Source organism: Brachyhypopomus gauderio, unplaced genomic scaffold (genome assembly GCF_052324685.1).
Source record: "Brachyhypopomus gauderio isolate BG-103 unplaced genomic scaffold, BGAUD_0.2 sc46, whole genome shotgun sequence".
Classification (NCBI taxonomy): Eukaryota; Metazoa; Chordata; class Actinopteri; order Gymnotiformes; family Hypopomidae; genus Brachyhypopomus; species Brachyhypopomus gauderio.
In genome coordinates, this window is record NW_027506872.1 from 1,573,099 (window position 1) to 1,587,752 (window position 14,654).

The 14,654-nt window shown below is 39.1% G+C and overlaps 1 pseudogene; it reads right to left on the reverse strand.

The window, feature by feature from the left end:
- Nucleotides 1-4,118: 4,118 nt before the first annotated feature.
- Nucleotides 4,119-14,072, reverse strand: LOC143487026 (uncharacterized; annotated as a pseudogene).
- Between the last annotated feature and the right edge of the window lie 582 nt (nt 14,073-14,654).

Here is a 14,654-nt window from a genome sequence, read left to right on the forward strand (position 1 = left end):
TGTAACTTGTGAAATGGCACATAAGTTCTCTGAATTCGTACACCTCATAGTGATGATTTACCATAACTTTAATGTAATGGCTTTCATTTTTATTGGTTCGTATATCACCACATCACTTTATATTTTAAGCTTTCAAGTCTTTCCTTCAGTTTTAAATAAATAATAATGTGGTATTGTAGACAACATGGTTTCTGCTGAATAGTTTGTGACATTTGTATTTTAGCCACAAACTGGGACAGGACTCTCTCTGATAAGGACAATCAGAGTGAAGTTGGTGACTTAACCATTCTACTGAGCCACCAGAGTCACCAATCAGTGCTGATCCTACAGGATCGGATGGTAAGAGGCTATCTTGGAAAGTAATAACTGATTGCGTGTGTATCGTGACACTAGGCTTATGTTAAATAATTTGTCATTTGCTGCTTTCAGACATCTTCCAGTGTGGTGCACAGAATCCTGTACAGACGTCAAATGATTGTTCTGCTCCAGTAGGACCTGATGGTATGATTTTCATTCTGTAAATAGTCTTTAAATTTCAGTGAATTATGCACTCATTCACTTACTGTTGCTGAATGCCATGAAAGTTAAAAGTTGAGGGATATTAACAATTGATTCCAACTTTTATTTAATTTGCTTCTCACCAGACATTTCCAAGTCAAGAGCAGGAGGCCCTATGCAGCCTGTCCTTAAGGTGTTCCCCAAGATGCAACATGGCAACCGCAAGATGGCATTCAATGAGTCGTGGTACAGAGACTACACATGGTTGGAGTACTCCATCAGCAGAGACTCTGTATTTTGTTATGCCTGCCGCCATTTTTCCCTTCCAAATGCCCCGTCCTCGGTATTCAGAACAGAAACTGGCTTCTCCAACTGGAAGAAAGCTTTATGTAAAGAAGGAGGCTTTAAAGACCACTCCCAGTCAGAGCACCACCGAAATGCCATGTTTGCATGGAAGCAACATGAAATGGCCACTCAAACAAAGTCATGCAGAATAGATTCTATTAACAAAGAGAGAGAAAAGAAAATTAAGGAAAACCAGGCATATATTAAAACTATTGCAGAAGTCTTGCTTTTAACTGCCACATAGAACATTTCTCAGAGGGGTCACAGAGAGTCTGAGGACTCGGATAACTGAGGCAACTTATTGGCTATTTTAGAAGAGGTAGCTAAGCATGATTCGTTTCTAGAGAAGCGCATGAAAGCTCATGGTAATGCTAAATACACCAGCAAAACCATTCAAAATTAAATGTTAGAATGCCTGGCAGAAATGGTTCAAGAGGAAATAATAAGGGAAGTAAAACAGAGTGAGGTGTTCAGTATAATAGCTGATGAAACCAAAGACCTTCAGAAAAAAGAAAGTCATGGTGATCGGGCAGTAGATGCTCGCGGCTTACTAGCCCAAATTGATCTTAGCTTTATTGGACTTTTGGTTACTTTCAAGAAGGTTCTGGGTCAGTCCAGGTTTTTGTCAGACATGCTACAGTCTCCCTCACTGGACCTAGCAGCGGCGGTCAATCTTGTGGAATCATTACTTGACACATTGCAGCAATACAGGAGTGAGGCTTTTTTTGAAGTTGTGTGGAAAGAGGTTGAGGAAATGGCTGTAAAGTGTGATCTAAGTTTGGAAAGGACTGAGAGAAGGCAGCCTAAGATGAATAGGCAGCTATGTGATTACATAGTCACTACATCAACTGGTGAGCGTAGAGTTGATGAAAATGACAGGGAAAACTTTAAAAGACATGCTTTCTATCCAGTGCTCGATTCAATGACTGGTGAACTGCAAAGACGTTTCTCTAAGCCTAACTGCACAATTATGAAGGGAATCCAAGCACTTCACCCTCGAAGCCTCACCTTTTTACAAGAGGCGGCTCTTTTTTCCTTTGCCAAGATTTTCGATTCAAATGTTGATGACTTGGCCAATGAGCTGTATCAGATCAAGAGAGTTTTGGAGAGGAAAGAAAAAAGTGGGATGCAGAGGCTTACTACACTTCTAGAATTTGTAGTATTCCTAGAACCATTCAGGGAGGTGTTTCATGAGCTGTTTAGGCTCGGAAAAATTGCCATTGTGATACCAGTGAGCAGTGCTTCATGTGAGCGCAGCTTTTCAGCTCTAAGTTTGATTAAAAATCATCTACGAACAACAATGACAGATGATCGTTTGAGTCATCTTGGGGTGCTGAGCATTGAGTCCCGACGAGCAAAAGCATTAGACATGAATGAATTTGTGAGACGGTTCAGTTCACGTCACAAAAATCGAAGAATAATGCTGTTTTAGAAGAGCAAAATGTACAGTAGTCACACACAAGGAACTTTGTGAATGTTTGTTTGAGATAGATGTTTTGAACTAACAGTATTTGTGAAAAAAAAAGATTTTAAAAATGAATAAAATGCTGGATTCTCGCACATGCTGTGTTTTTTTTCACATGCTGAGTATTTTGTCTATGTACAGTAAAAATGCATGTAAAATTGGTGAGGAGATTTTTCTGTGCACACTTTTTAAAATGTACATTCAAGTGTTTGAACATGGTGTGACTGAAGTATATACACCTTACCAAAACACCTTATTTTTGAAAAAAAAAACTGCTTTTCTTTCAAAAATAAGAACATTTCTAAGTGACCCCAAGCTTTTGAACGGTAGTGTATATTTTACCGCTACTTTACAGTTACCGCTACTTTGACACTGAATCTGATGAAGATGAGCCCTGTATGAATAAAAGACCTCGCCCTTTACCACCACCTGTTGCAAGGCCTCCAAGTGACTGCACCACTCCTGTCCCTCCAGAGAATAACATGAGACGTTCTACCGCCACACCAAGAGCTGATCCTATGTCTGTCATTGGTGAGGTTTGGTTTAGTTTTATGTTTGTTTACATAACTGTATACACAGATCAGCCATAATGTTTAAAATCATAGGTGAAGTGAATTATTGATTATTTACAATGGACCTCATAAATAGCTTTTTGGCCACCTCATTGTTTTCACAAAAAATAATTGATAAGAAAAAAATATATATAGTACAAAAATCATTGTTCATAATTTAAGCCTTAATGGCCTACAAAAGTGCAACAAATTGAAATGTTATGTTACATGTATTACGTTTATTTTTTAATTATGAACAAAAATACTTCCTGATATTGTAATTTTATAAAGAATAATCTAATTTACTTATCAAGTTCCCGTCTTCAAAATTTTAATTTTAAATGATTTTACATTTCAAATATCTCCCGTGGACAGTTTTATGATCTCTTCGCTCTAACCAGAATCTCCTTTTTCTCTGCCACTTATTACCACAAATGGACAGCTACTCCAAAGACTTTTAGTAATCCCACCTCCACACCTGCAGGACATGATTTGGAGGAGCCTATTTCCATCACTGGTAAACTTTGTCACAGTTCATATAGTATTTGTGACGGGTAGGGTGAGCAACTAAAAAGGAAGCGATCACGCCAAGTCGTGCAATATCTCCAAATTAAGGATATAATGACCAGCGGTCAACTGGTACAAAGACAAGACATATATAGGCAAACAAACGCCCCTCAGGTGAGACAGATCATGGGCTCCGCCCACCTGAGGGATGCACACGACGTCACAAAACAACAACAACTGCCGCTGTGGATGGAGGCGACCGGTAGGGGGCCGCCTCACCATGAAAGTGTCTCATTTAAATTATATAATTTTTTATACAAATACAACTTAAATGGCCTGAGAATTATTTTTGGAAAAATATCCAATAATCAACCTAATAAACCTAATTGTAACACAGCATATGCTGTGGAGTGTGGAGGCGGACACAAACGCTGAGGAGAGCGAGATTTAATAAAGGGAATTCAAAACTCAGGGTCGAATAAGAAGGCATTGGTCAGATCAGTTAGGAAGTCCAAACATGAAACACGGAGGGGCATGATGGAACGAAATACTTGAAATCAAACATGGGTAGAACGTAGAACAAAACGAAACAACCAGGAACAGAAAACAGGGCGAAACAAGAAGTACTCACAAGGCAGGGAACATGAAGTCAGAATAACACTGGAGTGAATACATACAGAAACACAATCACCGACAACGGGCTAGGGAAACACAGGGACTATAAGTACACGGAACTAACAAGACACAACTGATCACACTGACACCACGGGTGTGGCAGACAAGATGGAAACCAGGGCAACAGACAAGCAGGGCAGGACTAACGGGCAGGGAACAACACAGACACGAGGAACAGGGACACTGGAGTGACAGCTAAGAGAGGGGGGCGTAGCCCTACGTGACACTAATACATATTTTGTTTCATTTAAACCTTATCAGGTCCAGTTCAATACATGTTCAAACCATCATGCCGTGTAGGAAGAACCAGTGATGCGATACCATGCACTGGTAAGTAAAAATCTGTTACTAATTAGTGTTGGTTCTGAAACATTGCTAAAAAATGTTTTGTTTTTTTTCGTTTGCAGCAACTGAACTACATATTTTGACTCTCCTTGAGAACATCAAGCAGCATCAGGTTCAGCTTGCAGCAACTGTAAATACTCTTCTGACCAAGACCAGTGGTTTGGGAGATATGGCTTCCCTTCCAAATGACCTTAATTTCCCCATGGCATCTAAGATTGATGCAATTGAATTGCAATTGAGATGTGGCTGAAGGATGACTGCAACACAAGAGCTAAACAAAATCTGGTATGTTTGTTTTCAAGAACAGTAAAATAAGCTAAAAGTAATTGACAGTTACTAAAAATATAACCAAATAACTTTCGTCTTTCCCCCCTTTTTTACAGAAAGCCCTTACAGCAAAATTGTCATGTTTACCTGTTAATATGAAATTTTTTTGGGTTTATTTTTTTATTTATTAATAGCTAGAGGGTTCGTTTTACTGGATATTGTCACGTGGGGCTACGCCCCCTCTCCTAGCTGTCACCCTGGGTTCCCTCGTGTCTGTGTTCTTGCCCATTTGTCCCGCCCTGCTCGTTGGTTTTGATGGATTCCTTGTTAGTCACCACGCCCCCGTGTCATTGCCGTCACCTGTCCCTTGTTTAATTAATGTCCTTATAATCCCTGCACTTCCCCAGTCTTGCTATCGGTTATTTTGTCTAATTGTTCTTCTGTTCATTTGTTCATGCTTGGTTGGTGTTTGCTGTTCTGATCCTATTTCGTAAGTTGCTCTGTTTCCCCGTCGTGTTTATTATGCCTGTTTACTTATGTTATTCGGACTGCCCTCCCATTTTGAACCCGGACTGCTTCTCTGACGATGGTTATGGATTATCCTTTAATAAATCTCGCTCTTCTCAGCATTTGTGTCCGTCTCCTCGCTCCGCAGCGCGAGCTGCGTTACAGATATTTTACAAAATACAGAAGATTACACAAAGTAAACACACAAATATACTTTTATCATTAATTAAAGTTAACTATTGAAAGCCAGAAATGTTTGTATAAATCTGTACTGGAGTAGCAGTTTATTCTAATTTACTTTATCTTATGGAACCTGCTTTAATGCTTTTTAATATTGGCATAATTTAGATGCATCAAGTAAACAAGACTTGTTTTAATAAAAGTTAGAGATACATATTTAGAATAATCATCCAAATAATCACTAATAAAAAAATTATTAAACTATTATAAATTTTAGTCTAAAGACTTAAGACAATCAAAATCACCTGTCAAAATTAACACTGCTTCTAATATCCTTCTTTAGGTTGCACATCTGGCAGCCATTGGAGGCAGTGACCTGAAACGTGTTACATAGAATATTTTAGCATTTTTGTTTGCAGAAAATGTGGCAAAAATTATCAACTGGAAAGGAGTGAATGGGAAGATGTCTTTTGCATCAATGCAAAAAACCAAGGCAATAGTAATACATAAGTAATAATGCAAGATTTTATTTTCCTCTGTGCACATTTTATTTTTAAAATGAATAACAAAGTAAATAGATATCAATTTATAAAACACAACAGTTTAAAATCATGATGTGACATTGAAAAATAACATTTTTAATTTGCATCAGAAACTTCGGTAACACTTTTTAAGGTCTGCTTCTTAATAGTTGAACAACCGTTAATGAGCAATTAACAATGGCCTTGTAACTAAAAACATTTATGTTGTAAGAGTGTTACATAACATACATACATAACATACATACATATATGTTTTTACAAAGCATTTTTATTGTATGTTAATAAGGTCTTCTGTAAATAATTTATAAACTCTTGTTGACAAATGACTTGCATGTTAATTAACTGTAATCTTTTTTGGATCATGCATACAATGAAGGTCTTTATGTGATGTTGTCACGTTGAGGACCCCGGCCCCTATATGCGCTTATTTGTCAATAAAAGTAACCGTGACGTCAGTCAGCAAGGACTCTCGTGTCTCGTCCTTCGCCCTGCCCACGCGTCACAGATGTGTTAATTATTTAATTTAAACAGGTAAAATGTTCTGAATACATAACTCACCACATTAACCACATATTTGGTAGTGTAAGTTAAATATTAAATAGTCAGTTGCAAGCATGTGTGTATACATCTTGTTGTGGTTTTCATCTTAATCCCTTCATAGTTTGTTTACATTACAGTATTGAATCAACAGCTTATCATAATTTATATATTTTGAGTAGTCATAAAGTATTAATCAAATCTCTAATATTAATCACTATATGTTTTGCTTACATTATATTATTGATCAAGTTGTTTGTTAGTAAGAATGACGGTGTAAGCGCTTGTGTGCCTTCCAATACACCATGCGCTTGCAGTAGGCTAAAAATGGGATGTGTAAGAGGAGGCCCACGGTGACCTTATGTGGTGAAGCCAGGTAGTAAGACCTCGCTTCCAGAATAGAGAAAGCTGTAGGTTGAACTATGGAATGTATTGCAGCTCCTATGTTTAGAGGAAAGCATATATAATGGTGAAGAGAGCAGACAGCTTCAGAGCTGCACATGGGGTGACATGATTAGGTAATGTGAGCTCTCCAGAGATCTCTGTATTAAATTAATTAATAGGCCTATGTGTATTTTTTAATAAAAGGATAAAGACAAGACTGGTAATGTTTTCTTTTGCAATCAACGAACACGCTGCGCTAAGGTAAGAAAAGGTTAAAGCGCAACAATCTATAAAAAATGAGATTAAATAATAAAAAATATCACAAAATTAATATTTAATTGTGACGGGCAGGGTGAGCAACTAAAAAGCAAGCGATCACGGAAATCACGGAAAGTCTCAGGGAAATAGGATGGTTTAATAGAAAGTGTGCAAACCAAAAACCCGTGCATTGTTCCAAATGTAGGAAATAATAACCAGCAGTCAACTGGTACAAAGACAAGACATATATAGACGAACAAACGACCCTCAGGTGAGACGGATCACGGGTCCCGCCCACCTGAGGGACGAACATCACGTGACCAAAAACAGGACCGCTGCCGCTGTAACCGGGGGCGACCGGCAGGGGGCCCCCCACAACGTGACATTAATAATATTAATATTATATTTTGCTATAGTTTGAGTGTGTACAGGGTGTCCCAGGTTGGTGTCAGTGACTCCCTGGGGTGCTAACAAAAATTCACTGATTCTATTGTGATACAATCCGTGTATCATTAGTTCATTTGATATTCAACTGAAAATCAAAAAAACTATTCATTATTTTGTTTTTCGTTTTGAATATAAAAACAAAAAAACTAATCAGGCTTGTATTTTTCTGTTTTTTATTTGATGATCCAAACAAAAATAGCTAAATTAAAAATCTGATTCGGAGCCGAACTTGATTTTGATTTTTTAACTCGACCCATTTGTGTGCCCCGGAAGTTGTTCTTCGTGGTCTTCGTTTGACTGCGGTAAAGTTGGTTTCACGTTCGCATATTCGGAATTCTTTCTTCAATAATAAGTGCCAAAATGTGCAAATTCCCATTTCTGGCAAACAAAATAAATACCTACAACTTTGTTTACGCCAGGAATATACATATTTAAGTTGTATTAAATATGTATAAAATATATGTATTATATATGTATTAAATATAGGCATATTTAATATATGTATTAAATATATTGTGACCGCTACAACGTCTAAGGCACCGTCTGCAAATTACATTAACATGGTTAACACGGACGCAAGTGGCGGTAGTAAAGGTCCCAGAGCACTGCGCACTCTGTTTTTTTTCAATATCTTTTCAATGGTCCATCATAAGACCACCAAACAAGTTGTATTACACAAAGTGCATCCTAAATACCAATCTACAACTTTTATATACAGTTGTGATCAAATTTATTCAACCCCCAATGCTGCGAAGGGTTTTATGAAATTCAGTGCACATTTGTAATTGTGTTCATAATGAAATCTTACAAGGACTTGTTAAAGAACTAAATGCAACTAAGATAGCATCAATTTTTTTTGTCATAAAGTATTAAATGGCCTTTTTGTGATTTCTTCATTGACACAATTATTCAACCCCTTTACGACTACCACTCCTAAGAACAGAGGTTCATTCCAGTGTTTTCCATCAGGTATTGAAAACATCTGTGGATGTCAACGAGCAGCAATCAAGCATGATAAGCACCAATTAGGCAGATTTAAAAGGACTGTGATACTCAGCTCCTTCTAGACATCTACTGGTGTGTTTCCAAGCATGGTGAAGGCAAGAGAATGGTCCCAGAAGACAAGAGAAGAGGTTATTGCTCTTCACAAGAATGGCAATGGATATAAAAAGATTGCAAAGTTGTTAAATATTCCAAGAGACACTATCGGAAGTATCATTCGCAAGTTCAAGTTAAAGGGCACAGTGGAAACGTTACCTGGTCGTGGCAGAAAGAAGATCCTGACCGCGACTGCTGTGCGCTACCTGAAGCGTAATGTGGAGAAAAATCCCCGCGTGACTGCTAAGGAACTGAAAAAAGACCTGTCAGATGTGGGCACTGAAGTTTCAGCTCAGACAATAAGGCGCGCACTGCATAACGAAGACCTCCATGCCAGAACGCCCAGACGCACCCCCTTGCTGACTCCAAAGAACAAGAAAAGTCGACTGCAGTATGCCAAAAGTCATGTGGACAAGCCACAAAGGTTTTGGAACAGGTTTTGGAAACTAAATTAGAACTGTTTGGGACAATGGACCAGCGCTATGTTTGGAGAAGGAAGAACCAGGCTTATGAACAAAAGAACACCTTGCCTACTGTGAAGCATGGCGGGGGGTCAATTATGCTTTGGGGCTGTTTTGCTTCTAATGGTACAGGAAAGCTTCAACGTGTGCAGGGTACCATGAATTCCCTTCAGTACCAGGAGATCTTGGAGGAAAATGTGATGGAGTCAGTCACAAACCTGCGGCTTGGGAGACGTTGGACCTTCCAACAGGACAATGATCCGAAGCACACATCCAAGTCCACTAGAGCATGGTTGAACATGAAAGGCTGGAACATTCTAGAGTGGCCATCGCAATCACCAGACTTAAATCCAATTGAGAACCTCTGGTGGGACCTAAAGAAGGCAGTTGCAGTGCGCAAGCCTAAGAATGTGACTGAACTGGAGGCTTTTGCCCATGAAGAATGGGCTAAGATACCCATAGGTCGCTGCAAGACACTTGTGTCAAGCTATGCTTCACGCTTGAAAGCTGTCATAACTGGAAAAGGATGTTGTACTAAGTACTAAAAAATAATGTCACTAGGGGGTTGAATAAAACTGATAATGATGTGAGCACAGTAAAGACATTTGTGGTTATTCCATCATAAATATTATGTTATGTTTGTCTAATTTATAAGTGCCTCTTTGATATAATTGTAAATAAGATGACTGAAATGATCAAAATCAATGTCAAACTGGCCAAAACACTTTATTTCAGTGGGGGTTGAATAAATTTGATCACAACTGTAGTTGTTATTTAGGATGCACTTTGTGTAATACAACTTGTAATACAACGGGCAGTCATGATCTGATTGTAGGGAACTGGTCTTGTGACCGGAGGGTCGTGGGTTGGATTCCCAGACCTGAGGCCATGCCCTTGAGCAAGGCACCTAACCCCAACTGCTCCCCGGGCACCGTGGTAGGGCTGCCCACCGCTCTGGGCATGTGTGATCCACAGCCCCCTAGTAATCACTAGAGTGTGTGTGTGTGTGCACCACAGACCCCTAGTAATCACTTTGTGTGTGTGTGTGTGTGTGTGTGTGTGTGTGTGTTCTAACTGCACAGATGGGTAAAAAGTGGAGGACAAATTTCGATTGCGTTGAAAAAAATCACAATTGACAAAATATGGCACATTTATATGGGTATTTCTACCTTGCACCAATTTGTGGTGGTCAGTTTTTGCCTAATTATGTCAATAGCTTTTAAATGGTGCATCATAAGATCATAAAATAAGCTCTTATATATTAAGCACAATCCTAAGCAACAACCTATAAGTCAGATATGGGTATTTCTATTTCTACCTCTTACTTAATAGTGGTGGTGAGTTTTTATCTTTTAATTTCAATAGCTTTTAAACGGTCCATCAGAACAGCACCAAACAAGTTGTATTACATTAAACGCCAAACACATTCGTAAATGTAAGTCATATGGAAATTTACTATAGAGTGGTAAACTAAATTTAAATTGCTTCATTAACAAAATATTCTTGTAACAGAACCAGTAAAAATGAATTAATCCTACCTGGGATCCTGTGTGCATTCCATGCCCCTACAACATTAGTGATACCAATCCTGGCTATCTGGCATGTCACGTTTGACACACACTACTTGGATGGTACTCTATGTCCACCAGCTGTACCAAAGCTGTCTTCAGAGGATAGTTGACTCGGGCATTTACCTCTGACCACATTCTCTCAAATCACATGTCACGCCCAACTCCGCCCTCCTCCCTTGCCCCGCCTTGTTTCCCCGTTGCCATAGTCCCCTCTGTCTGTCACACCCACGTCTTTAGGATTTCCACCTGCGTCTCGTTTCACAATCATGTTTTCTGTGTATTTAAACCCTTCCGTGCTGCACTCCTGTGTCTTTCATTGTCCTTACGTGAGTCCCTCTCCTCCTAGCTCTGTTATCAATTCTGTTAGTTCGTTGTTTATTCCCTGTTCTCTGTTCATTAGAGGTGTGCCAAAAAAATCGATTCATATATCAAAAATCATTTACTACGATTCAGAATCAATTTTAAATGTCCCAAAATCGATTCTAAGTCGTGGTGAAGTCTCGCATTACATAATTACAAAATTATGCGAGACTTTACGCAGCAGGTTCTGGGACACACTCATGTGCGGAAAAGTTTCAAAACAAATGGAGGAAAGAGATATTCAACCTGTCCCGTCTTCATTTAAGGCAAAAATATGGATTCATTTTGGTTTTTACCGAATGCCAGGGAAGACCGATCTGGACACAAGCTCGTGTGCAAGGGTTGTGTAACGCAGTGAGCACGGGAACGTACACACTGCGTGAAATAATATAGAGAAGGGTGGACCCGAGTGGCTTGCAAGAGCAAGACGTTTGATACTTGTCAAATGTATTAGCGAGAGGGAAACGAGCACAGCGACCCAGAACGAACAAACAAAACAACGCGGAAGACTCAATACGCAAAAGAATAGAAACCAAAACCGTGAGGACACGGAGTAAATATAAACAAAATACAACGTGGAAAATACAACGCGTGAAAAATAACACTCAACCGCAGAGACAGGAGAAAGAAGCAAAATAACAACAGTAACTAAAAAAACAGCGCGTATAAATGCAACGCGAAAACGAAACCAAGGACGCCAGCAGAAGTAACTGGCAAAAAATGCCGCAGCAAAATAAAACCCTTCCCAAAAATAAAGGCAAAACGGATATGAAGAAATACAGGATTGTGAAAACTTGAGATGAGTCAGGAAGCGACGCAGGAGATAGATACTCGAATAAGAAAAGAAAAAGCATAACAGAGAGAGGTGGCAAGACACCATTAAACGAGAAGCAACCACAGAGAAAGCAGGGACCTGGCTGTGTACGGTTACGCCGGTTTAGTCTGGGACTGACTCTGGTGCCCCTAGCAATGACTGGGGGAACTGCATCCGAGCCAGCCCTGATAGCTCGCAAAATGAAGCTCAAGAATTTTGGTAACACAACAAAAAGCATTTTATTTTACCAAAGCACATTATTTTTGTTAATTAATTATTTTCTGTATTTGTCGTTCTGTCTTGCAGACTGTAGTAGATCATGCAGATTTCATAGACTGAAGCAGAAATTTTTATAAATCAAATTGTTTTTTGAATCGAAAATCGATTTTGAATCGAATCGTGGCCCCCAAAATCAGAATCGAATTGTGAGATAGTAAACAATTCCCACCCCTACTGTTCATAGTCTCGATGTGGGTTATTGCTGGTTGTGTCTTGTTTCTATCGGTTGTATTCTCTCTCTTGTTTCGCCCAGGTTGTCTTGCTCACACGTTTATAGTTCGTTTGTTGTTGTTTTCTCATTCTCTGCTCTTGTTTAAACACTCCACGACATTCTCAGTTTCTAGTTCCCGGTTGTTTTGTTCAATCTGTTTAGTTCTTAGTACGTGTTGTGTAGTTGCTTGGCTTGTGTATGTTTTGTTAGTTTCCGTTGTTACTGTTTACCATTGCACGTTCTCATTGTGATTCCTTGTTTAGTGTTCTGTTCGGATCGTTTTAATAAATATTCAAAAACCCTGCGATTGCGTCACCTCTGCCCAGCGAAATCGTTACAACATGGTTCTGTGCATATTTTAAAACGGCATGATTAGGCTTGTTCTCATCTGAAATACACTAGTTTACAAAAGAAAGTTAATAAAAAAGTAAGTATTTAAATATTGTTACCCTTGTAGAAGGTGTCTGAATGTAGGGCTGCCTCTAACAGTTGTATCTGTATTCTGCCAGCCTTTCCTGGATGAACAGTGCCAGGTAAAACTCCTTCCCACAGTCAACTCTGACCTGATCCCACAGTCCACAGGAAAGCAGAGCAGGTCTGAAAATAAAACATGCAAACTTAAACCTTTTAAATATAACAAGCATCCCAGCTACTCTTAAAGTAACGATTAAAAAAGTATTTAGTGAAAACTGGACAGAACAATAACAGACTGAGGAATAAATGAATACTAGTAGCACTAGTCAGGTTATTTTACCTGTACCCATCCTCGTAAATGATGTTGTTTTTTACCGGCATGGTGGAATGACTGACAACCTTCTTGCTGAAACCATCAATAGCTATGACATGGGTCAATCCAAACATAAGTTTTTCATTTTGATCTAAGTGGAGCTTATGACCCATGTATTCTGCATTGTAGGGTATGGGGTTCAGATTTTGGGCACCCTAAAATAAAACAATAAATGCTCAATATATTTGCAAGATTAGATTCTCAACACCAGTGCTCTACTGGAAAACTGGTATTTAACATTACCTGCTGATAAGGTTGATAAATACTTCAACACTTTGTCCACTCTGCCTTCAGAAGCTTTAATGCCTTTTGCAGAAAGATATCCAGTCATTATTTTTCGACCAAAAGATGATCCAGTCTAGAGGAGGGGGGGGGATGCAGACTTCACAGGTCACTACATGCTTGGAGAAAAAAATGAGAAGCTTGTTATGTTTGCAATCTCCAACATAGTGACTTAAAAGGGTTTCAGCACAGAAGCTAACAGTTTATCCATAGATGCACTAAATAGGGAAGTGTACTGGTAAAAAGTGGAATGTGTGGAGAAGCAAGACTGTTAATACTTATGATAATAATGTGACTTGCAAAATATATTATTTGGATAAATTATGTGTATAGTCCTTCCATACATTTTTATCCACGTATCCAGTTCAACGTGGGAGACTCTCACCCTCACCCTCTGGCAGCTGGAGTTTATCCCAGCTGCCAGAGGGTGAGAGGTGGGTTACAGCCTGGACAGGTCGTCTTGCAGGGCTAACAGTGGAATGAAATGGGCCACTCAATTAAATCTGCAAATTGCAGCATGTCTGGCTTCCATTAGCTTGTAGTCAGCTTTTTAGCTATATTAATGTAGCCATTGCATATTTCACAAAAAACATTAATCATAAAAAATATAACAATGAAAAGCTTACCTCAGCAATACCTTCAGCGATTTCCACTTCAAGCTGGCTGTCTGAACAGAATACCAGCATACCATCTCCCCACATTCCTCTCAGAAAAACCCCGTCTTGTTCCAAAGTGGGTGCATAACATTGATGCGATATCCCTACAGCACTTGCCATTTATTCTGCTTTCTGCAATAAAATCTGCATATTCCTGCAAAGACATGTCTTCTTAGATGTATGTGTGAATTGTGGCTCTGAATCAAATCAAACGTACCGCCAATGTCTGTGTGTGCCGCGAGAGTTCGATCATTTCCAGGTCAAGATACAAAGAAAATAAAAACTCACCACAAAATGAGAAATCAGATTTCCACGCCGGATTTTTAAAATCCATTTTTTTAATTTTAATCAGAAAACAAAAATCGGGAAATGATTCGTTTTCCGTTTTATGTTTTTCAACTTTGAAAAGAAAAACGGGAAACGAGGCATTTTTCTGTCTTTCGTTTTCTGATTCCTAAACGAAAGTCCATTGGCCGCGAAGTACACGGACCCTACACACACACACAAACACACACACACCTTTTTTAAATTCTCATATTGGCCAGTTTCAGCTGTCACTCAGTAATCATGCACTCACTGCCCAAAAGCAGAGAAGTGAAGAGAGCGGAGCGTGAGGAGCGACAGGTA